Source organism: Taeniopygia guttata, chromosome 8, assembly GCF_048771995.1.
Source record: "Taeniopygia guttata chromosome 8, bTaeGut7.mat, whole genome shotgun sequence".
NCBI lineage: Eukaryota > Metazoa > Chordata > Aves > Passeriformes > Estrildidae > Taeniopygia > Taeniopygia guttata.
The window spans coordinates 11,139,257-11,163,029 of NC_133033.1; the positions used below are offsets into that span (position 1 = coordinate 11,139,257).

A 23,773-nucleotide genomic window follows, 5' to 3' on the forward strand; every position below is an offset into this window, starting at 1 on the left:
GATGATACAGATTTCCTGTGTTTACATTCAATTCTGACAAGCTAGTCAGGTTAAAATCAGCTATTAACAGAAGAGAGCTTTCTATTAGTGCTTCTTATGTGGAAACAAAAAAACCCCACATTTGAAAAATGGAATGGAGAATGAGACTGACTCATTCTGTGGGATCCTTGGGAGCTGTGGAATGTGTGATGTGGGGAAAAAACTGGTGGAAGACACATCTTTAGTAACAGGGGAATTGAAGTTTTGTCAAAAGAAAAGGTTTTGTAACTTTTTTCCATATGATTACGGAGCAAATTTCAGACAGCTGTCTCTGTGTGTGTCTATTCCTTTTCTGTCTTTTTTCCATTTTCTTTCATGGGGTATAAAAATATTTTTACAGAAAAATTAGTTTTACCCAACTAAATGTTTTTCTTGAGAACAGCAGTTGGAAGAGAAAAGAATACTCCAAACCAGAGAGAATAAATGGCACCTTTTGGGGACACCTCTCGAACAGCACCCTTGCTTTATTGTGCATGTTCTCTCAGCCAGTGTTAAGTTTCCTGTTACAGGAACCTGGAAGTCTGTCTCTGCAGTTCACAACTCTTATTATAAAAGTGAAGTTTATACTGTGTTTTTACTTTGTGTTTGCTGCCACTTGCCCATTCATATTTCATTAAACCAATTAAGGTATCTTAGTGGTTTTACCAGGTCACTTAAGGTGAAAAGAGAGAACTGAGGACCTGGAAATGCCATCAAAGCTTCCCCCAATCTAACCACAATTCCTCCTGGGAACAGTAAATGTGGTGGCCTTGTCTGTAACTGCCTTAGGCACAAGAACAGGCTGGAATGGCAGAGCCAAGTGTGCAATCCAAGAGTCAGAGAGGCAGCGTGTGGCTGTGCCCCAGGGGCAGCACATCTCACCCCTCCTCAGCACAGCTCTGGCTGACACCTCTGCAGCTGCTCGCCTCCCCCTCTGTGCTGCAGCATAGCTGCTACAGAAACCAAAAATGCAACTGGGTTATAGGAACTCTTTTTGCTTTCTTGAGTGTTATTCTTAAGATGAATTCGTTTCCTGAGTATTGCAGGGTTGCATTTGCCCAGCTTAAAAGGTATGAGAGAGGAGCCTAGAAGGGGTCAGGAAATCTTTGTGAGGTTCCTGCTACCAAAATATCCTTGCAAGAGTAGGAGCTCATACTGTTTGTTGAGATTGCTTGCCAATGTATAGGCAATAAGCCTGGACTGGATCTAGCCACTGTTTAAATGGGAAGTTCTGTAGCAGAAATTCAGCTTTATTCTGCTGCCCTGAGTTACACAGGAGGCAAGGCACAGTTTGATAATTGGTGCCTGCTGAGTGCTGGAATATGGTTTTAGTGTGCCTAGAATGGAAAAAAGGGTGTGTTCCCTATTTCATGTGATCCTGATGGAGGTCATTGTTTGTCCTGGGCTTGTAGCACCTGTATAACCTTTCCCAGGTGAGCTGGTTCCATGCTGTCCAGCTTTACTATCTTTGGACAATGCCCTTGGGCCATCTCCCATGGCTGTAGGCACCGCCACCTCCTCACCTGCAGCCCTGCACAAACTGCAGGTACTACAGAGTATTTGTGCTGTGCATTCTTGACTTTCACACTCCACTGAATGTAAGCCTAATTTATTTAGGAAGCAGTGTGTGTTCTAATAGAACTAATGCTGCAGTTTTAGACAGTACTCAAGTAGCCTTATAGACAGAGAGTGACAATGTCTGTTGAATCTATGCTCTTAGGCTCTTTATTTCTTCAGATACAGTCTCTTACTCAGCAAATTAGTATATATTTATATATATTCTTAAAATGTTTGGTGTTCTTTTGTGCTTCCTATTTCTGCAGATCATAGGTGTTATTTCTATCACTGTGTCCTCCAACCAAAGGTTTTGTTAAGAGAAATTTTCCCTGGTTGGATCCTACAAGAGCAAGACACAGATGTGAATGCACTGTAGGTGGTCTTTATTGAAAGAGTGATGCTTGTCTGACAAATAAAAAATACCAAAATTGCTTGTGATCTCGTATTGTGCTGGATTCTGAAGACATTTTGTTTCCCTTGTTTTACTAAATGCCATCGATATTGCAAGTTTGACCACTTGTTGGAAAGGCCTCATCTTAGTTCCTCTGTTATCTCCCAGGGGTGCTTGTGCTTTTGAGACACATGAGATGAAGCTCAGCTGGCATTTTTGTTAAAGCTTGCACAGTATTCTTTGCCTATTGGTGTTTCCAAAAATTCAGCTTGCAGTATTAGCTATAACTAATGTTACACTTGGTGGCACTTAAGAATTAACAAGAAGATTGACTGTGCTTTTGTCTCCACTGAAATCTTGCATGAGACCTTATTATCACTCCCGGTTCATTGATTCCAGGGGGAGAAGCTGACTTTGGTGCACTTGTTCTGAATACAAACTGCCAGAGCTGTTAGAACTCCTCTATTTTGCCTTTTACTTCAGATCCTCAGTTTCAAATCTGCCTGAGGCCATTCCAGTGAGGAACAATTGTACAGTGAAAAGCACATTCCCCAATGGGCAGATATCATGCAGGTCACAGATACTGTGGAAATGGATGATAACTTGTTTTTACCTTTAAAATCTGCAGGAAAACATTATCAGTGACACTGAAAAGGGGATTTGACAGTGTTGCTCCTTTTTATTTATTTTCTTTCTGCCACATCTTTCTCTCAACAGAAAGTCCTAATCCCCTCATGAATAAGGCCAGAGAGTTGAATTTCCTTCTGGGCTTCAAGGCAAGGTACCATGGCTTGTCAGGATTTTGCTAATGGCGCCATTAAGCATCCCCTGTGTTTGCAAAGTATCCTGTGAAGCATTGCATGAAAGTGTTCTAAAGCAAGCTATGGAAAAATATCATCCATTTATGGAAATAAACATTCTTGAAAGAAGGAAAATGGAAAACTCATCAGTATGTGGGAAGTCTACTTGGGGTGGGGTGTCTGTGTGGAACTAAAATAAAACCTGAACATTCAATTGATTAAAAAAAATATTTACTGGGAGGAAGCATTTATTTTCTTGTGCTAAATGAAAATGAGTTTTGAAATTGTTCAGTCTTCAAGGTCTATGACTCTAGCAGCCTGAGATGTGTGATTACTAGTTGTATATTTCTTCAGTCAATAAAATGTTCTGTAAACAGCTGTACATTTTATTAATTGTTAGTTTTATTGTTTTTATCAGTATTTCATTACTAATTACAAAAAAAAATTGCTGTTTTCATAGTATCATAGGACGGTTTGGATTGGAAGGGACCTTTAAAGGTTATCTCATTGCTTGGACCAGAAATGTTGTGGTAACATTGATCTAATGTTTCCCTTTAGTTGACATAGGATTGTTTTAGTTCAAAATAGTGATTAATCATTTTATAAAGGAGTTATGCTTTGTTTTTCAAGTCAACACTTGTGACCTTTCATCCATACAAAATGGGAAAAATTGCTTTACTTACATAGCACTGGCATTGCTTTACTTCATCTTCCCTACCATCTGTATTTGGGAAAAAAAAGAGATTATGGGATCTATGTTGAATCATGGCTGTGCTATTCCAGGCAACTGGAAAGACTAAAGCTGTTTTGCATACTACACAGGCAGAGTGCAGAGGAATGTAATTGGTAACCAACTCACTGTCTGGATAATGTTCTTTAATATGCCCTGGGGTAAAAAGCATAAATTATTTTTGTGCTTTAATAGGCATGTTTCCTTTCAGGAATTTAAAAGTACTTATAAATTCAGTAAGAAAGGTATTAAAAACTACAGAGAATGAATCAGGTTTTGCTGATCTGTGAAAAGTTCCTTCCTAATATTCCATTTATATGATTGCAGGCTATGATAATAACTTAATTAGTGTGATACATGTACAGTATTGTTATGTATATGTAATATACTTGCTTAATAAATTTGTTGGTTTTGTACTTCTATTAGGCATCTATTTTCCATGTAGTCCGTGAGGAAAGGTAATGAAATATAATAGAGGCTGTATCCAAAGCGGTGGAAGGAAGTAATTAAACCTAATTGAAGAAATGTCTTTGAACTCTAATAGCAGATGCAAAGGATTAATTCAAAGCAGATTAAGGCCAATGCATGCTTTGAATTGCCAGCCTGCAAATAGATAAGTATTACTGTTATTTAAATGAAGTTATATGAAAGTACCTTCTGAAACCTGAGTCTGCGAATCAGGTCTAAAAATAGACAGTTGGGTTAGGTTTTGATAAGGAATGTCACTTTAGTTTCCTATTTCATTACACTCTGCTAGTCAGAAATGAAATCTTAGAAATGCTGTGTGCGTTGTATCAAACAACTGCAATAGAACTGGGAATTAGCTTGGGCTGTCCCTGAAGGTATTCTCTGAATGGCAACTTAATCATTAGCTATGACAAGCCCTTGCTTGGAAATTACAGGAAAAACTACTTTAATGATTTGGGGTAAAATTATGTGATATTTAGAACTGTTACCTGAGAAGTTATACATTTTCTTCTATCTTTGTACTGTAATTTTCTAATGGATTTCACGGTCGGTTGTGCATTAGAAGCTTAGATTACACTTATTTGTACGATAAACAGGAAAACATACAGGCACATATTGCATAGGGGACTGAATATGAAAATTTGTATGAAAAAGAGAAAGATAAAGTTAGTTTTTACAGCACATTTTATTTCTTTGCAGAACTAATGCAGACAAGAGAACCTTAAACATAAATGTGAAGTTTTGGTTTTTTACTCTTTGAAGCTTTAGAATTTGTAATTTCTTTCCACAATGATTCTAAATAAAATAGGATGTCAGATATCTCAACTGGCTAACCGATCTGTTAAACTCTTAAGTAGCTAGGTGTGAGTCAATCATTTTCTCCCCAGACCCACAGCGTGTGAAAAATAGAGGAGTGAGAGCTGTGAAAGACAACCCTTCTCTGAATTTGGCTGATGGGCTGAGTGTGTTGATTGGAACTGAGGCAAAAGCAGGGGCAGTCCCTGGCTGCATATGGTTTTCCAGATAGGTTTTTCCAGCAGTGAAGTGAAAAAATGAGATAAGCCATAGACAGAATGGAAGATATCAACCATTAGGAAGAAATAACAGAATTGTAGTCTGGGTTTTTTGTTTTTTCCTGTTCTATTCTTATTGTTGCTATTGAAGCACTAAACAAATTTAGGCACCTGCAGTAAGATTTACTGTAGAGCTGTAAGAGGGACTGCACTTTGAATGTTTCCTCGGTGTTAATTTGTAGCTTGGACTGTTGGTAATTCATGGCACAGGTGGGATTGCATGGTGCTGTATGCATAATGGCAAAGACAGCATCACTGGGATTCCAGAGCTCTTTCTGTTGTGAGAGGAAAGAAAAGTTGGCTTCTCCTTTCTGTGTTACAACACTGTTTGTTTTATGTGTGTTGGTTGACAAAATACAGATTTAAATGTTTTGTTTTGTTTTGCCTCTTGCTCTGCAGAGACAAATGAGGCGCAGTGAATGCCCCCAGGCTGTGCCTGTGCCTGGTGGGGCTGTGCAGGGCTTGCTGCCCCTCCAAAGCCAACAGTGGGTGGCACCTGGGAAGGCCCAATAAATGAGGTTGCCCAAAGGCATTTCTTGTAATGACAGCCTGTAATCTGGCTTAATTAAGGCCTCTCTTCAAAAGAGAGGCCTTTAACTATGGATCTTCAGAGCTTGCTTCCTTCCCCTGTAAATGTAGGCACCCAGTGGGGCTCAGGGCTTGCCCCTGTTCTTTTCCTGCCACAGGCCAAGAGTAATTCTGGAGTGTGGCAAAACAATTGGAGCAGACTTGTAGGATCTGGTTTGTGTCCAGTTCTGGGCCCCTCAGTTTAGCAAGGATGTTGAAGTGCTCAACCGTGTCTGGAGCAGGGCGACATGGCTGGTGAGGGGCTTGGAACACAAACCCTGTGAGGAACGGCTGAGGGAGCTGGGGGTGTTTGAGATTTGGGAAATTCGAGATTTGGGAAGACCTTGCCACTCCCTAGAGCTCCCTGAAGGGAGGTTGTACTCAGGTGGGGGTCAGACTCTTCTCCCAGGCAACACCTGACAGAACTAGAGTACACAATTGTAAATTGTGCCAGGGGAAGTTTAGGTTATATGTCAGGAAAAAATTCTTCACTCAAAGAGTGATTGGACTCTGGAATCATCTGCCCAGGGAGGTGGTGGAGTCACTGTCCCTGGGTGTGTTTAAGAAAAGACTGGATGTGGCACTCAGTGCCGTGGTTTAGTTGATGAGGAGGTGTTAGGTCATAGGTTGGACTGGATGATCTCAAAGGTCTTTCCCTATCTAGTTCCTTCTGTGATTCTGTGATCAGCTGCTGTGGAAATGTCTGCTGCCCCCATTCCCTAGAACAAACAGCAGGCATGTCTGTGTGTATGGTAAGTTGGGATGTGTGTGCCTTCTTTTAATAGGAACTAAAATTAAAAGTGAAAAATCCCTGAAGTCTGAGGTTTGTGCTTTGCAAAGGATAGTGGAAGGCAGATAACCACCCACTAATGTCCTAGTTGTTAGAAAAGAAAAATCTTGTGTGACTCTGAGGGACCTGGGTTTGCCTAGCCTGGGAAAGCAAGGACCTGGGGAGCAGCTTTTGGCAGAGAGCTACCTCCAGAAGGGTTAGAAGAGATGGAAGCACGTTTTTCTCATATGAGCATGGTGGGAAGCATCATGAGCTGCAACAGGGGAAATTCCAGTGGAATACAAGGAGAAAAATACACAGCAGGACTGGAATGTTACTGACACAGGGGTCTGGCAAAAGCAGCCTTAGAAATACTCTAAACTCAACGTGACAAGGCCCTAAGCAATCTGATGTGACTTTGAAATTAGGCCTGCTTTAGGCAGGAGGTTTGGCAAGATGATCTCCAGAGGTCTTCCAGTCTTAATTATTTCTCAATTTTATGATTTCTTCAATGCTGCTGCTGCCATTCATAACGTTAATTGTAGTGTACCATATGTAGTGGGTTTATTGAAGCATGTCTAACAGCTGTGTTAACAGAATCACCCTCACCTGTGGGCAGGCCAAGACTTTTTGATTCTTTCATTAATCTTGCTGAGATCCAGAAGGTAAAAACACTGGAAGTTTAATTTACATGTAGAGGGGTGGATTGAAGAAATGGAAGCAGTGGACCCTCAGTCATTAGTAGAGAAACCATTTAACAATTGGCTTAGGACATGAATAAATTGCTGTCTGGCTATCATGAGTGTGGCATTCTTGATCTTTTTTCAAGGTCTCTACAATTAAGTGTAAGCTTCTCCTGATGGGAATTACAAATTGCATTACTCTTGCGAATGGTTGAAGGGTTGTATTTGACAGAAAATTTTAATGTGACAGGGTTTTTTGTCCTAGAGCCTAAATTTAATTTGTTCATGCATAATGCACTCAGTTGAGAATTTTCTGAAGTGGTGGAGTATAACTCTTCTTTTTCTGCCTGTGTTCAACGAGACAGGAAAATCTAGCTAAACTAATGAGCCTCTAGTAATTTGATGGTTTGTGAAAGAGTGACTGCAAACTGAGTCCTTTTCAGCTTTTCTTTTGCAGTTCACTCTCTCATCCTGCCCCATTTTTCCCAAAGGACCCTATTTAAAACCTATATTCATGGTTATTAACTTTTTCACCAAGAAGGTTAAGCTTGATGTAATACAAGAGAGGCTACCTGCAGTGAGGTTTATAGCTTATTAATGGTATGAAAACTCTATAGAGGTTTTTTTAGTATTAGGGATAAGTGAGGGGATCCTTGGTACATATGCCTTTAATAGATATGAGTATGATAAACAGGAGTGATTTATTCCAGCTGTCTGTTTCTGCTGTAATCCAAACCTTTCCTTGTTTCTCAAGGCACAGGAAACTGAGTTCTGCTTAAACCAGTATGTGTATGACAAGACTGTTACTTGAATTTCCCAACATTATATTTACTGGAATGGTAGAATGTACAATGCTGTTCATGGATTATGACTGCTAGATGTGCCCAAACAAAGTCTTGTGGGTTTCAGAGGAGGTAAAGAAATGCTTTGCGTTGTTCTCATCTTAATTTTTCTTGGGGATTATAATGCAAATATTTGTCAATGGTTTTCTTTTTTTATTTCTTCTTTTTTTTTTTTTTTTTGCCATTTGTGCCCCATAGCTTAAAATCAACTGTCTGCTGAAGTGCTTACTGGTAAAGTTGTAGAATGCTTGTTGGAATGAAAGGTCAGTTGCCTTGTGTCTGAAAAATTCATTCTAACATGGTCACAATTGTTTGCTTCAGTGGCTTCAGCTTCTTTGGCTCTCCTGTAAGCAGCTCTCATTTGGCATCTGGAAAAGTTCAAATGACCATCCTCTGGCTAATATGCTTCCATGTTTCATCTTTTTGGATTGAAAGCTAAACTTAGTCCAGGTTCTCAGACGAACTCTGTAAATGGTGGGTGTTGTGTGCTTTGCATCCTCTGATTCTGGAAGTAAATGGTTTATTTTTGCTTTGGCACAAAGGCAGAAATCAAACACACACATTCTAAAATTTATTACAAGCATCCCACAGCCACAGAATCAATTTTTTTACAATATTTCTGCAGACTCACTCTCAGTAGCAAATATGCACAATTTAAAGTAGATTTGTTTGTAAGACTGGCCTATAATGTGTATTTGCATGCATGTCCACATTCTAGATGAGAAGGGCCAATGTCACTACAGACTCTTGTCTCTCATAGCCCCTGTCTTTCTGGATGTAGTTTCTGTCTTCTCAACACTTTTTTCATTTCCTAAACTTTTGTTCTCAGAGATTCTCTAATACAGATACACTTTTCTTAATATTTTCTGAATTAGCCTGGAGGCCATAAGTGAATTACTACACTTGACTACAATAAAGCTTCATTTTTAGCAGTTCAGGCCTTCATATTCAAGAGCAACAAGATACTCCAAATTTTTCAACTGAAAGGTCAGTGTTCCACCTTAGAGAAGCTGTAAATAAACTCTGCTTTCTGTCAGTTTGTTGGTTTAGTTACTGTTTTGTGCTTAGTGGATCAGAATTTTTTCTTCTGTGGTTTAAGGTAAAACTCCCTGTTAGGTTTGCTCCTCTGGAGCAATAGTCAGAGATTTTTCTAGTCTTTTTCCTCACTCCAAAGCCTTTCAAAATCTCCTTTCAGTAAAGGATAGAAACTAAAGGACAAGTGAAACTCTTGCTTTTACTGGCACCTGGATTGAACAGTACTGTTGTCTTCTGCATCTCTCTCTGTTTTTTTAAGGAATACTTACTAAAAAAAAATCTGTCAAAATAACAAGCAGAGACTTATTAGTCAGAATAATTTTCTGTCTTAAATCCAGTTTATTGTCTCTCATTTGATTTTCATCAAAGCAAACAAGGGTTTGGTTCAATTTGCCAAGTGGCTGTATTATGTGCAAGTCTAACTTGACTGTCAAGGACAGTATCTCAAAAAGGTCTTTTTGAATAATCTGCTCTTCTGAGCCATCTACTTAAATTTAGAATCTAGGAAAATAGGAGACTGCAGATAATTTATTTACATTTTTATTTTCTAAAAGGGACAAGGTATTTTTTTACTGCAAATGGTTTAACAACAGCAGAAATTTCTGATCAGCTACAAGAATTTGAAGTTTTATTCTTTTAGTTTGAATTCTTGTCTAGGCTTTTGCATATTTCTAGGAAACTTGTGCAAGGTCAGCTCTGACTGTACTCAAATGGGATTAATTAGCCTGCTTTCTGTGAGGCTTGACCTATACTGCCCAAAAGAAAAGACCTCACTTCTTTCTTAAGCTCTGCTTTTTAAAGGAGTATCATAACAGAGCAGTGTACTAAGTTAAAAAAAAAATTAAACATTTGTGCTCTGATGATTTGTTCACAATTCTTGCTTCATCAGGCTTGTCTTTCCAAGGCATATACATACAGAATTTTTCAGTTTCAGTAATGAGACTACTGGCTGTCCTGACATAAGGGAATTGGTTTTGCCTTAAGTGTTTTAAGCATTTTTTTAGCCATTCAGGAATTTGAAGGCATTTTATGTTATTTTGTTGCTTTTGAAGCAAATTATATACTCCAGAGGACGGGTTGGAAAAAAATTTTGAAATAGGAAAAGAGTAGGGAGGGAACAGTGCTAGGACAGAGAAATAAATACAGCAAATATTTTGAGCAGTACTGAGTCACCCTACAGAGGTGTTGACAACAGGCTTGCATGCTTCTGTAAGTCAGAACACATTTCCATGGTATAAAAGATGCAGCACAGAGCTCCTTAAAAATGAATATTATGGTTTTGCATACTTTATTTGCTATCAATAACCAGATTTCTGGGTAAATAGGCACAACTTCATTAACAACAGGAAGGGTTCACTGGAGTAAGAATGAGCAGAATTGAATTCTGCAGAGCTTCTGCTGTTACTGAAGCTTCAAGGTAACAACTACTGCTCTGCACAGCATTTCCAAGAAAAAAAAAAAACAACAGCTTAATTCAAATCAGATGCAGTGACAAAGCTGTGTCCCAAGGTCAAGGTGGGTGGTGGTCATTTGCCAGGAAATGTAGCAGTAATTCCACCTGCATCTTTTATTTAGGGGTATGACTGATGTTTGAATAATGAAGAATCAAATTATTACATGCAAATCATAATTTAACAAAACAAACAAAAAAAGGTGTTTAATACCACCTTATTTGATGGAGATTTCTTTTTTAATTAACTTTTTAACCTGCTTCAAAGTTGTGGGATCTTGACCCTTTAACTGTGTTAAAGGTACTGCACCAGCTTGCTTTCTCAAACTGAGTCCAAAACACTGCCCACTTCTGAAGCATAAATACACTGTAGAAACAGAAGGTAAACTTTGAAAATCGGCAAGTGAAACTAGCAAGTCTTAAAGCAGTTTCAAGAGTTCAAAGACAAATAAGAAGCAGGCCCCTGTTTTAGAGGATCCTTCCAGGACCAGAGAAAGCAGGGATTTTACTCTGGAAGTCTCCCAGGGCAGGGTGTTCATGTGGTGTTTCTCTACCCTGCTCAGTTCTGCTGGGTACCCAAAGAAATGTCTTCTCTGCTGTCTTCTGTCTGAAGTCAGGATAGCCTATAAATTGTTAATACATTCATCATGAGCTATGAAGTTGTTACTGCAGAGAAGATTGGTGCTATTTCAACTGCTGTGAAAATGTGTTTGTTTTGAGGGCTGCATAACTTGGAATAAATGTTTCATTAAATGTGTTATGAATGATGTATTTAACAACTAGAGCAGGTCAATAATATTCAGAATTAAATTTAGTGAGTTTTTATTAAAGGTTGCCTGTTTTAGTGGTGAGTAGTTTAGAAAGTGTGTGGTGCTATAAACAAATGCTTCATATGCTCTGAGTGCTTTATGAAATACTTAGTCAATATCTGCATTTACCAAATGAACCTAATTTATTGTATTTGTTTTTTCCTAAGGGTTTCCCACTTCATTATAAATGATTTATTGAACATACGTAAAACAGTTTAGTAAGCTATGTTCTGCCTCTTAAAATGAATGCATTGCTAGTAGGGCTTGGTATTGCTAACACTTTGTGATTGTTTGAACATTGTTTGTAAGTTACTAAAACACCATCAAAACCCACAGGTTTGTTTGTGGGTTTTTTTCCTTTTTCTCCCCCCTACCCCCCCACCCCAGTTCATTGAAAGTCATTGTAGATGATGTTCAAGACATTTAGTCAGTCTGTAGTGTGGTGCTTTCTGTAGTTCACACTTAACTGGTAGAAGCAGTTGTGGGGATTCACCTGTATACATTAGTACTGTTTTCTTAGGCAGCAACAATGAATTCAACACTGCATGTGGAAAAGATGACACTAAAACCTCCTTCATAGGACCTATAATCTAGGAAAACAATGCATGTGACACTCTGATATTTTGAAAGTTATCCTGCTTTATATTCCAGGCAAAGATGGGTATTGATATATTTGAATATTGATATTTGGAGATGGATTTTTATCTTTCTCTGAGAATCATTTCCTTTCCATTTTTTGGTATAGCATACCAGTCAGCAATGAAAACAGTTTTTCTGCTTTAGAGGCCAGAGCAGTTTTCAGTTAGAGAAAGAATGAATAGGGCATATTCTCATAGTCAAGGCTGATCTTCATGGCTGTGGCTAATATTACTGCTAGCTGGGCTGTGAATATCCAAAAGAGCTGCTTTGTCTGGCATTTGGTGAAGGAAACAAGAACCTGGAGCAGAAGCACAGTCGGAAACCCAAGGACAAGGTGGGGCTGGGAGCTGCAGTCTCTGCTTTGGGGCAGGGTCCTCATCCCATTCTAGCAGTCATGTCTTTTTATTTCCTTTTTCAGTGGTGCCGTGAATTAATAGGTTTAATTATTACATTTCTTGGCTGACCCTCAAACAATTTTGAGCCCCAGCCAGTTGGTCTCATCACCCTGTCAGTGTGCCCTTGTGGAAGCTAAAGGAGTCTGATTAGGGCTCTGTGAATGGTATTTGTATGGGGGAGTGGCATGTGAGACAACTGTTAAGAATACTGTGGATGCAAAAAGTATTTTTGTTGCCATAATAAAACCCACTAAAGGCCTTGTTTGAGGCAAGGATATGGGACTACAGAGCTGAGTATGGATATTTTAAGCAGCCTACGAAGTAGAAAAAACCTGCACTTCATTTTGATTGCTGTTCTGTGAAATGGTGTATATCACACATGAATAATTCATAATTTAAAAGCTTAGCTGAAAGTACCTTCAGAATGTGCAGCTGCATGTAGATTATGCCTCTGTTTGTCTAGTGGGTTTTGGGTTTTGTTTTGGTGGTGTTTTTGGTTTTTTTTAATGTGTGTGTGGGTTTTATTTTTTGGGTTTTGTTTGGGGTTTTTTTTAGCAATATATGATGAAAATTAATTTGGAGTTGTATGGAAGCAGAAACAATGTCAAAATATTTTTTCAAGGACTGTATCTGGAGAGGGTATACAAAATTGTAAATGTAACACCACATGCAAGACAGAAGAAATAAGAGTAAACATGAAAAATACTTTATAACTTTGCCCTGGAAGCAGAGGCAGCAGATCTTGAGAGTGTTGGAAGCATAAGGTAGTGCACTGTTACCATTATTGAGAAAGAGCATGGAAATGCAGGCACTTCACTTTATCTGAAGGAGTGAAGAAGTGCTTTAAGTAAAGGAACATTGTAAAAAATTGGATCCCTTTCATTTAATGAGTTCACAGAATCACCAAATCAACTGAGTTGGAAGGGACCCTGAAGGATCGTTGACTCCTGGCCCTGCACAGGACCATCCCCCAAATTCACACCATGTGCCCAAGAGCGTTATCCAAACACTGCCTGAGCTTTGTCAGGTTGGCGCTGTGACCACTGCCCTGGAGCGCCTGTTCCAGGGTATAGTCACTGTTTGGGTGAAGAACCTTTTTCTAATATGTGACCTAAATCTCCTCTGGCCCAACTCAGGCCGTTCCCTTGGGTGGTCTCACTGGCCACCACAGAGAAAAGCTCAGGTAGCTCAAGCATGGAGGAGAAATACTCTCTCCTGTTCAGACCTTTGAATTCTAGTTTGACTGTACTGTGATTTTATCTTATGGGCATTGTGAGAACACAGGAAATTGTTGGACCCGTTTTCATTTCATTGGTCATAATTTGAATTAATCCAGGATGTTGTGTTCAGTTCTTTGTACACTAAAACAAAATGGCCAGCCAGCCAGTTTGATACTGGTCTGGTTATACATGTGCAAGGCTGTCTTGTTCTGTCCTGACTTCCTTCCCCCTTTTCCTCTCCTGTTGGAATGTAAAGGCTGTTCAGGTGGTTTCAGGGAATTCAGTCTTTAGGACTCCTTATTATATTTTAGTGTGTCAATTACTGACTGAATAGCTCAGTAATTTGGCTTTTTAAGGTCTAGAATTAATTTTTGTCTTCTCTCCTCCCAGCTATTTTCTACTACTGTTAGCAAAATTGCTTTCTTTCTGATTCAGCAAATGGATATGCAAAAGCCTGAAATAATTTTCTCTTTGGATGGTGACAAGACAAATGCTGCACAACATATCTTGGTCATGATACATAAGCCCAGAGCTCATAAAAGTCAATGGGAAGAAGCTCATGAGTAGATTGGACTTTAATCCTCTTGCTAGCAGAAAAGGAAGCTCAATGGGATAAGAAGTCTTGGATGTCTGATTGCATGAGAAAATATTTGTGCTTGATAGATTAAGAGATTTGTCATCTTCTCAGCAGTGTCAACACAACTGTGTGCAGTTCTTCTTGAAACAGTGACATTATTTGGGTTAGATTTCACCTTGGGCCTTTTATTCATTTCTTCTGTGAATGTTCTATTAACCCATCTCAGAAACCTTAGATCCTTGATTTATGCTCTTGCCTTGCTTTCTCCCCTTATTAAGGTGGTGTGGTATTGCCAGATGTTACATTGAGAAGGCTCTTATTTGCTACAGATTTATCTGTCTTGCAGCTGTTCTCACTCTGTTTAATTTTTCAGCCACCCTGCTCTTTTCCTTGGATCTGATTTGTCTATTGCTCTACATGTTCCTACCACAAACTGAATTTTGCTTTTATATAAGATAGGAATTAAGGTGATGAACGGAAGAAAAGGCTCTTTGGTTCCTGATTGTAGAGACTACACAGAAGTGTGGTGATGTGTGTGAAAGGTGCACACAGCACAGTGGTAAAATCTACATTGTCCTGGTCTCTCCAGTCTCTGGTAGATGTATGTCTGTGCCACAGGAGCTTCCCATCTGCCACAGAATTCCCAGAAGATGGCTGGGAGTGGTGTCAATATTTTTGTATTATGTAGGACATATTTCATAGCAACTGCAGTCTCTGGGCTTTCTTGTTTGGCTTTTTTTTTTTTCTCCAGGTAATCTCTTGGGCATTTTTGTCAGTCTCGATGCCAGGGTGTGGATGGAGGGTGTTGTAGGGAGAGCAGAGGGAACAGATTTGGTTTTTTTTTCCTTCTTTATGAGCCTGCTTCTGCCAGTCATACATCTACTGTTGTTAGAAAAACTGAAATCCAGGCCTTGAATCTTAGAAATTAGGAATACTAGCTGAAAATACTAATCAGTTGCAGAGACTGCTCTATGAATTTGAGGTTTTTTTTTTGTGGTTTGTTACTGTCCTTCTCCAGGGAGCCTCGTGAGAGGCATAAGGAGGAGTCAGAGATAGTGGGTATCCAAGCCCAGCGTGCACGGTTAATCAGGCAGCTGAAGAGGAGCCACATTCAGATTGCTGCCAGATGTTCTTCTCTGCACAGATTTTCAAGCTGTGAAGCCAGAGCCCTGCCAGGACTGATAAGGCTAGGCATAAAGTACTGAAGATGGCATCATGTTGGCCCAAAGGGTAACAATACAAAAGCCTGCTGTGCTTGGGGTTTAAAAAAATTTTGCAGGATTGCTGGGAGTCAGTCTCATTTTTGAAAAGCAGTTTAAGCATTTAGGCAGACAATAAGAAATATCCTTGGTGCCTGATTTCTATTTCTCTGACATCAGTGAGAATTTAGATCATAGGAGCCTGTGTGTTATTTGTAAGGCTCCCAAGGCCTCTGAGTTGCTTTTCAAGTATCTTACCTGAAGTGGTGTTTATTTTTGAAGGAGCTAGTTTAAACAGGTACTTGTAGATATGACTGAGCTTTTTAGAGCTGTTGTGTGGGGTGCTCTGAGCAGCGAGATGTGGAGATCTGAGCCCTCCTGTTCCCATTTCTGTGCAGGTGCTTTAGGGCTACCAGCAAGGCATTGATTCCTTTCGTCTCAGAAGCAGCTCTAGCCCTGTGCTTATGGAGTTTGGTGCTCCAATCATCCTGAGCACTTTAGAATATCACTGTAATAATAATGAGGGGGATTACGCTAATGCACGTATAAGCCTGGCTATGAAAGGTGAGACCAAAGGCCTACTTGGCAGAAATAAAAAATCAAAGCAAGAATCAGACAGTTTTTCCCCTGCTGTCTTCCAGCTCTCAGCAATCCAGGAGGGCAGACCTCCTGAGCCTGCAGTGCTTTCTGTTTATTCCGTAACCCTTAATGAACTCTGTGAACTTGCACAACCTGCTCACGAGCCCACAGAGTTTTATTGTGTCCTGTGCCAAGGACTGCCACATGCACAGGAAACACCTCTAAATTCACTTGGTGCATCCTATTTCTGTTCTTGAAATGGACACTGAAAAACTATCCCTCCTTAGCCTCTTCATACCACTGTAAATACCTTTTCCCCAGCTACCTGGGGAAGGAAGATACTCGGCATAGTTTCTCTGTGTGCTCCAGGGAAGTCTACTATTACCTGAAGAGGAGCTTCTCTTTCAGTAAAAGACAGTTGTTTGAAAACTTTGAGTGTGGAAAATAATACTGTAGCATTCCATCTGATTAAATGTGACACTCACCTGGATAACATCGCTAGATATTATGTAGCTCCTGTTGTATTTAAAGAGGTTGATGTACATTAAAGCCCCAAATGTGACCCTTGGAGACAGGAACTTTGTTGCTATGTAAGTAACCCACGTTATCATTACCTGACCATTAGGCTGGGAGATGGAAATTCCTATATTTTAATCCTTATTCAGGTTGTTTTTGTAAATATGACATAATTTGCTTGTATTCATTTTTCTCAATTAACTCCTCCATTACCAAATTGTTTTAGAGAATAGTATGTTCTTTTATCATGAGAATCAGCCAGGCAGCATTTTGTAAACAAAAAAGGGCATTCTTTAAGTAATTTTGATATTGCTGATTCTTTGTGGTTTTTAAGTGTTAATTTTTTTGATAATACTGGTATTAAACTGTCTTCATGTGTGTCTGCATTAAGAAATAGTGAATAGTAGAGTATTGTAATAAATAGTAGAACACTGCAAAGGTCATATATTACATTTAAGTATTAGAGAATATTTGAAAAGTTATTATTCTGTTGCAAACTTGAAAATAGTGTCTGTAACCTTCAAGCTGTTTTTTCAAGTCACATATTGGTCAGGAAGATGAAATTGTGGCATCTAATGGATATAAATGCTTCAATGCTGGGCACATTAAATAAAGAGATAAACATCAATATCTGTTGCTTGTGAGCAGTGGTTTATAGCCTCCCACTGTCTAGAAAATATGTTAACCCTTACAATTAGACTCTCTGATCTTTTTCTAAATATTTCAAAAGCTTAAGCTTTCCAGACAGCAATTTAGAGATTATTTGGCATATAAGGAAAATTAAAATTGGTTATGAAACCACTTTTTATTACTATACCCACTGATACTAGATCATGTCCCTGGTAGAAGAGTTTTGTTGATGAAAAACAGAGTCCAGAAAAAAGAATGATAGGAATGTCTTTGAAATAATGGAGAAGAGTTGTAGTTAACAGATCTATCTATATATGTATTTTGAAGCTCCCTTGTCCACAAAAAATATTCTCTGTTCCAGTTCAATAATGCTATATAGCTGTGCATTTATTTTAGTGCCATGGCAAGTCTAGATTTATAAAAATGGAACTCTGGACCAAGGAGAGGCATCCTCCATTCCAGTCTCTGTGGATGGGGTCAAGTGACTTGACCTTTCTTGTTCTAAAAGTTTTGTCTTCTGTCCCTACTCGAGGACATACTTAGCTGAAAAAAGTCCTACACAAAACCCAAAAAAAACTGTCCCAAATTACTGCCACCAACTTAACCCCCCCCCCCCCCCCCCCAAACTCAACCCCCAAGCAAGTGTCTGAGAAGTTTTGAGAGAATAGTGGAAGATCAGTGTAAAGTAATTCCTTTTTTTACATTCTGCTTGTGAGCAAATTGAAGATCTTTTTCACAGGAGTCCATACAGAATGGCATGGTTTTAAAATAGTATGGAACACCTCAAAACCTTTCTATCCCTTAAATATCTATGTTTTTCATTGCAAGGTGTGACCTAGATTCCTCACTTCTTGCCTACAGCAAAGCTTTTCTGTGTGCCACATAAAATGGGGGTTTTTAAGAACAGCTGCCCTGTAACCTGTCCTTGCAATGCAGATCCCTTTTGGAGGAATTCTGGAAGTGTCTGGCTTTCTGATGAGGACTGGCCAGGAGGATTCTGTTTTGTACTGTAAAGAAACACAAGGAGCACAGCAGGCTCCATTGTTTTGCTTTCACGTGGTGAGCAGAAGAAACTCCATGCTGGTGAGAGGAAAGCTCATTCTTTACAAGGCACTGGATGGGTGAGGGTGTGGGTGTTTGGGTCTTTGGAATGGGTCTGAATGGCTCTGCTGACTTTGGGCAGCAGGTTTGCTGAGCAGGTTTGCTGCAGAGCCCAGGCAGGTTGGCTCCTGGAAAAGGGTCTGTACAAGCCTGAACCTCTGAACTTTGGGGTAAAATGACAGGTTCAAGGGGGAATATGTGGTGGGTAATTTGGGAAGGCTGTACCTTCCCAGTACCTCATCATGGGGGAAGGAAGAGAGCACCATGGGCCGGGAGTTCAGGACAAGAACTCCGAATCCTCAAGAGAGAAAACCCCGCAGGTGTGCCCTGGTGGGCTCTCCCTTTACTCAAACAGAGGTGCAGGAATCCTCTGTCTCCTTTTTGGACATAAACCTCTGGCATTTGTGGATTTTCCTAATGCTGACAACTCAGGAGCCTTTGTACATGTTGTTTTTGGAGCTCAGAGCTCTTTGTTCCTTTGGCAGGGAGTGGGTTTCTGGGTACTGTTTTTCCAGCAGAAGAGCGTAAATGGCTGTAGGTGGGTGCCCTTCCTTCCACCCCCAGGCACATGTAAGCAATTAACTATAATTTGTAGGTTTAATTTGGGCTTGAGGGAATAGTGGGCATGGCAATTTTTCCATATTGTGCTTAAGATCTGTTAAAGGTCTGTAGGGACCAGTTAGGATACTTCTCAATAACTGGAATTTTCAATTAACTCACCTGTCCTGTTCACCTTCCAGGACAGGTGCTCAGAGCACTAAGAAAATTCTAGTAGCTGGTGTTCTGTCAACAGTCCCACACAGGAGCTCTGATTTCTGAAAGTGTGATCAGTGTTGGATATGCAATATCCATGTGGATTTCTAGGTCACCTGGAGCTTTGTGTTCAGAGAAATTGAGCAGAGCCTGCTTGAGGTACTTTCACGGAGTAGTCTTGATGTGGAACAGGCTTGGAAGGTTTTACATTCCTGCTGCAGCAGGAAGGAAAACAAAATAATGCATATTACCTTAATTTACTGTATTGTGTCTTCACTTCTAAGTCTCACATTGCTTTCAGCCATTTTAAGTCCAAGAGACACCTGTCTGTAACAGCAGCTATATTCTGTCCTAGTAGGAAGTTCCTAACTAAGTAAAATACTGCATCTAATTTTATTAATCTTGAAATAATGTCAGAGGTGGTCTTGGTGAAGCCTGTGATCACTGCAATAAATATTTACTTACAGCTCCAAGATGGCAATGCATATTTATTTATTTACCCTGCAAAATCTCCTTTTCATTGTTTCTTGACAAATTCTCAAAGGCATTTGTTGCATGTAGGATTTGGAAGGAGGTTATTTTCCAGATAACTCTTATATTTCCACTTGGCAGCTTTAATATGACCTTTGTCCTAACCAGGACTTAAGCTTTTTCCATAATTCTTAACAAATGAATGTTTCATTCTTGGAAGCTCTCTGACATCCATTCCGTTTCTCTGACCTAGATTTTGGTGGTTGGGATTGATTGCTGGGATGATCTAAGCTGCTGTCTACTAAAGCCTTAAATACTCTCCTTTGTATAAAGAGAAAATTATTTCTTAGCTTCTTGTTTAGAGTGTATTCAGGAGAAAAAAATTCAGATGCTTTTTAAACTCCAATTTTCATTCCTGGGGAAGTGACCCAACTTGGATTTTGCTTAGAAAAGAAATAAAAGAGTAAGCTGGATTTGCTGAGGCAGCAGACCTAGGAGAGACAAGACAGCTCTGTGCCTTGTGCTGTGGGACACTCAAGGCCAGGGGAATTGTTTCAGACAGCTGGTGACAATGACACTACTGGGCTTCAAAAATCTTTGAGTGGTTGGTGCTGCTCATAATGTGCTGTCTGTCAGTCTCTGAAGTCTTGGAGGAATGTTACTGTGGCTTGGGAGACAGTCCACAAGTTCTGTGTGTTGACATTTGTTTTGCCCTTTTCACTTATTTTCTTTATTTTTTTTTTAATTCCACCTTAAGTTTTTTTAGTTTTTTTAAATTTTTTTAAATTTTTTTTTTGCTTTTTGGTGGTTTTTTTTTTATTCCTTAGTTCTTTTTTTTTTCCTTGTCTTTTGTCCCAAGCTTTAAGCAAAACCAGGAAGGCATTATAGAGGTATATTAAAATATTGCTGTGGCTCTCAGGTGACTAAATACTTCTACAAATAAAACCTGAAAGTTTGGAGGACATAATTTACATTTTGGTAAATGGATTGGAAGAAAGCAAGATGATAAACTTGCTAATAAAAAATGAAGCTTCACTGTTTTTGACAGAAATAATTTACATATGCTATTATCTGCCTCTCAGAGGTAACACACTAAATTTAAATATTACCAAAGTCTGGAAGAAAACATGTAGTAATGAAGGATGGATGTGTGTATGAGAGAAAGGGAGGTAAATATTTGGGCTGATCCTATCCTACTTCTGGCCTTACAACACTGAGGATATGGGCAGAGAGGAAAGACTATTAATGGGTAACACCTGTACATATGTTTCATTAGAATTCATCCTTTGTGGGATGAGAGGAATGTCTTAGTGTCTTGGCTTAATGGCCAGCAGTTACCTGAAGATTTAATGAAATTCCATGTTATTAATGTAGGAATCTGGAAAGGAAGTGAGGGGGTCTGGCATATAGAGGCACTTGTAAAGCAGATAACACTTTTGGTTATTGATAGCTCTTAACACACCTTGGTGTTTATGTGTAGTATTTTCTCTCTGGGAGTCCCTCTGATGACAGACACGCCCATATCAGAGCAGACTGTGGGGAAGTTGTGCATTGTTATTCATTAGATCCAGCCTGTGTGCACTGGTGGCTGCAGCTGATCATTATTCCACATGCTCATTCTGATGTAGAAGAGCCCACATTGAGTTGCAGTTGTCTTTCTTCTGATTTTCACGGTTAGCCTCCTGCATGAAAGGGTGTCTGCAGTAATTTTGTTTCAAGGCCTGGTTTCATTGCTGTTTTACAAAAATGAGTATCAAGGATGACAGAACTTGTATTTTCTGTTAGCCTTTTTTAGCCCTTTGCCAGTGCTCTGCAGCATGACATCCCATTTAATTCAGTTGAGTATAATTAAATCAGAGTTAGAAATAATGACGCTTCATATTTGTTTTTATTAACTGTTTTGTCTTTTTAAAAGCTTTGTCCTGTAGAAGCCCCTTGAAGTGTAAGGGAGAAACAAATGTGGCTGTCATTCAGTAGGACAATGCAGCATCCTAGCTTGTGTCTTAATTTTTTTTTTTTAAGATATGAGAAATGGTTGTTTGTCAGTTCTCTTTCACTTATAATGAATGGTAACATTTCTAATAACTGTCGATTCTCAGTCACATCAAGGGTATTTTTAGTAGTTTTGTCGACATAAATGCAAATCTATTTACATGAAGATTCACTTTTTGATACCTGTGAAGAGACAAGCATGAGACAAAAAGCATTTATTTTTAGGAATAATAATTTAATAAGGGTGCTGGAAGCATACTAACCTGACTTGAGTTTCACTTATTAAGTGTCTGCAAAGGAAAAGAGGTTGCCAGCACTATGAAGTCTCTTCAATTAAACCTGAAGTCTTGAGGTGCAATTTAGAGCCTGCTGTTAGTGGTATTTAATGTAATAGTGTGGTGGTAAGTATACTTTTGAATGACATCTGTTGTTAAAGATTCTGTAATTTTGGACTTGAATGTTTGCTGGGTCCTAATTCAGCTGCATTTTCAATTGTTTCTCCATTCATATGTTAATCAGGCTGCTCAAGAGTTGCTAATTATTACCACTGTTGTTTAAAGATGCAGTGAGCAAAAGCATGTCTGTGACCAGATGCTTTTAGAGATGTAAGCATTAAGATGATAAAGCTTACATAATTCAGAGCCCATCATGTGCAGGGAAATGATTAGAAAGCAGCTAAGCCTGTCTTGTCAACCTGCTAGCTAAAACGAGAAAAGAAGTCTGTATTTGTAAGCAACATGATAACATTTTAACTGAGAGATGAATGTCAGCATTTCCATAAATCTCCAATTTAGAAAATTAAAATACTTTGGGGGACCATAAAGGGCTGAAGGTGATGTCTAGTTTCAGTTCTGTGCTGCTACAGAAGACAGGCTGTCAAGGACGTTCAGTTTAATTGCTATGAGAAGTCAAGCACAGAATTAAAAGAATGAGTAACTCTAGTGATGAGGATTTCATGTTCTATGTGGATTCAACTTGTAAACTCCTTTCCTCTCCCTGTCATCTTTTCTCTTTCTACCTTCACTTCAGGTCCTTCCATCTGCCTCCTTCCCAATTTATTTTTGCCACTCTTCCTCAGTAGCTCTGGGTCTTCTTTTGGTGTTGATAGCGGCTCTAAAATGTGCATTTCCGTGGTAAATCTGGCTTTGCTCTGGCTGCTGGCATCTGTAGCAATAGTCTGTATGTTACCTCTGGGCAAGTGTCTGAGATGCCTTTCAGTCTTCATCTTCCTCTGTAACAAAAGATGCTTTGCTATTTCCAGTGTAAATAGGCCATTATTTTCTGGAAATTTCCAGTTGCTGACTGATTTGAAAATGGATAGTGAAAAGCAAGCTGAGTCCCTTGTTCACTCACCTCCCAATTTGAATTTAATTTTTTCAGTTTTTTTCCTATCAGCTTCAAAGTGTCAGCTGGTATTTTCTTATTATTTTTATTAGGGTCTGGTATGTGCCAATGCTGCAGCCTGGAGGAAGTATCACTCCTGCAGAGCTGAGTAGGGAAACACTGGAGGAAACTATTTAGGAGACAATATAAGGAATAGATTATTTTGCACTGATTTGGCTTTGACTTTGCCTGCTCATGTGTCCGTGAGAATAGAAATCCAGTAAAACAGGTTGAAAAAAAAAAAATTGCCTGTCAGACACAGGCAAAGTTAGAGGGTGATAAGAGGGAATGTAATTACGTTGTTGCACTTTTGGAACTCCAGTGCCTGACAGGTCTCACACAAGAGGGCGCTCCTGGAATTTTAAAGGAAATATTAGGCTCTGTTAGGACTCTTTTTACATGCATGTGTATTTTAATGTGCCGTTCTCAAAGCTCTGGTGCTTTAACTAGAGTTCAGTCTCCGAGCCTTAGAAAGCAGTGTCTCCCTTCTACATTTACCCGCAGAGTAATTAATAAAAATAACTCTTCTTATTATGACTTCTAACCACTAAATCCACTCGGTGAGAAGGAATGATTGGCAATGAATCTGAACAGCATAACCATGCAGATTTTGTTAACAGCCATGTAAATAGTGGATGTTTACTCTCGTGTAAGATGTAGTGTTTGAGTAATGTCAGTCAGAAACGTGACCTAGTTTTCATTTTTTGACAAAGCAAATCCTTACATTGGGAAAGCACTGTTACATTTCTAGAACCTGGAAAAAAACCTCTGCTTTTAGGCTAATGTAGGAAAAAAACATTGAGAAACCAGAATCTCCACAGAAAACCACAGCAGGAAGGTTGTGCTGTAAGGATTTTTTTTTTTTTTTGGTATTGGGCTGGGGGGCTTTTGAGTTTGTTTTTTTTTTTTTTTTTTACTTTTTGGTTTGCACCAAAAGTGCAAACTGAAGCGTGTTCAGCCAAGATCACTGTCTTGGGTACAGTCAAAACACAGGTAGGATATCTGGCCTGTAGGTGAACTTGGAAGGCAGTAATAAAGTGTGGCGATACACTTGTGAAAGGTGGAAATTCCATTTCTTACTCAGTTTGTCTCATCTGTTGTTGCTTAGGTCTGATGCCATTTGAAT

At 39.3% G+C, this 23,773-nt stretch overlaps 1 protein-coding gene across 5 annotated transcripts in view; it reads left to right on the plus strand.

Moving 5' to 3' along the window:
• ST6GALNAC3 (ST6 N-acetylgalactosaminide alpha-2,6-sialyltransferase 3) overlaps positions 1 to 23,773 on the plus strand; it is a 274,004-nt gene that overhangs the window by 9,269 nt on the left and 240,962 nt on the right. The gene's annotated exons all lie outside the window — the stretch shown is intronic.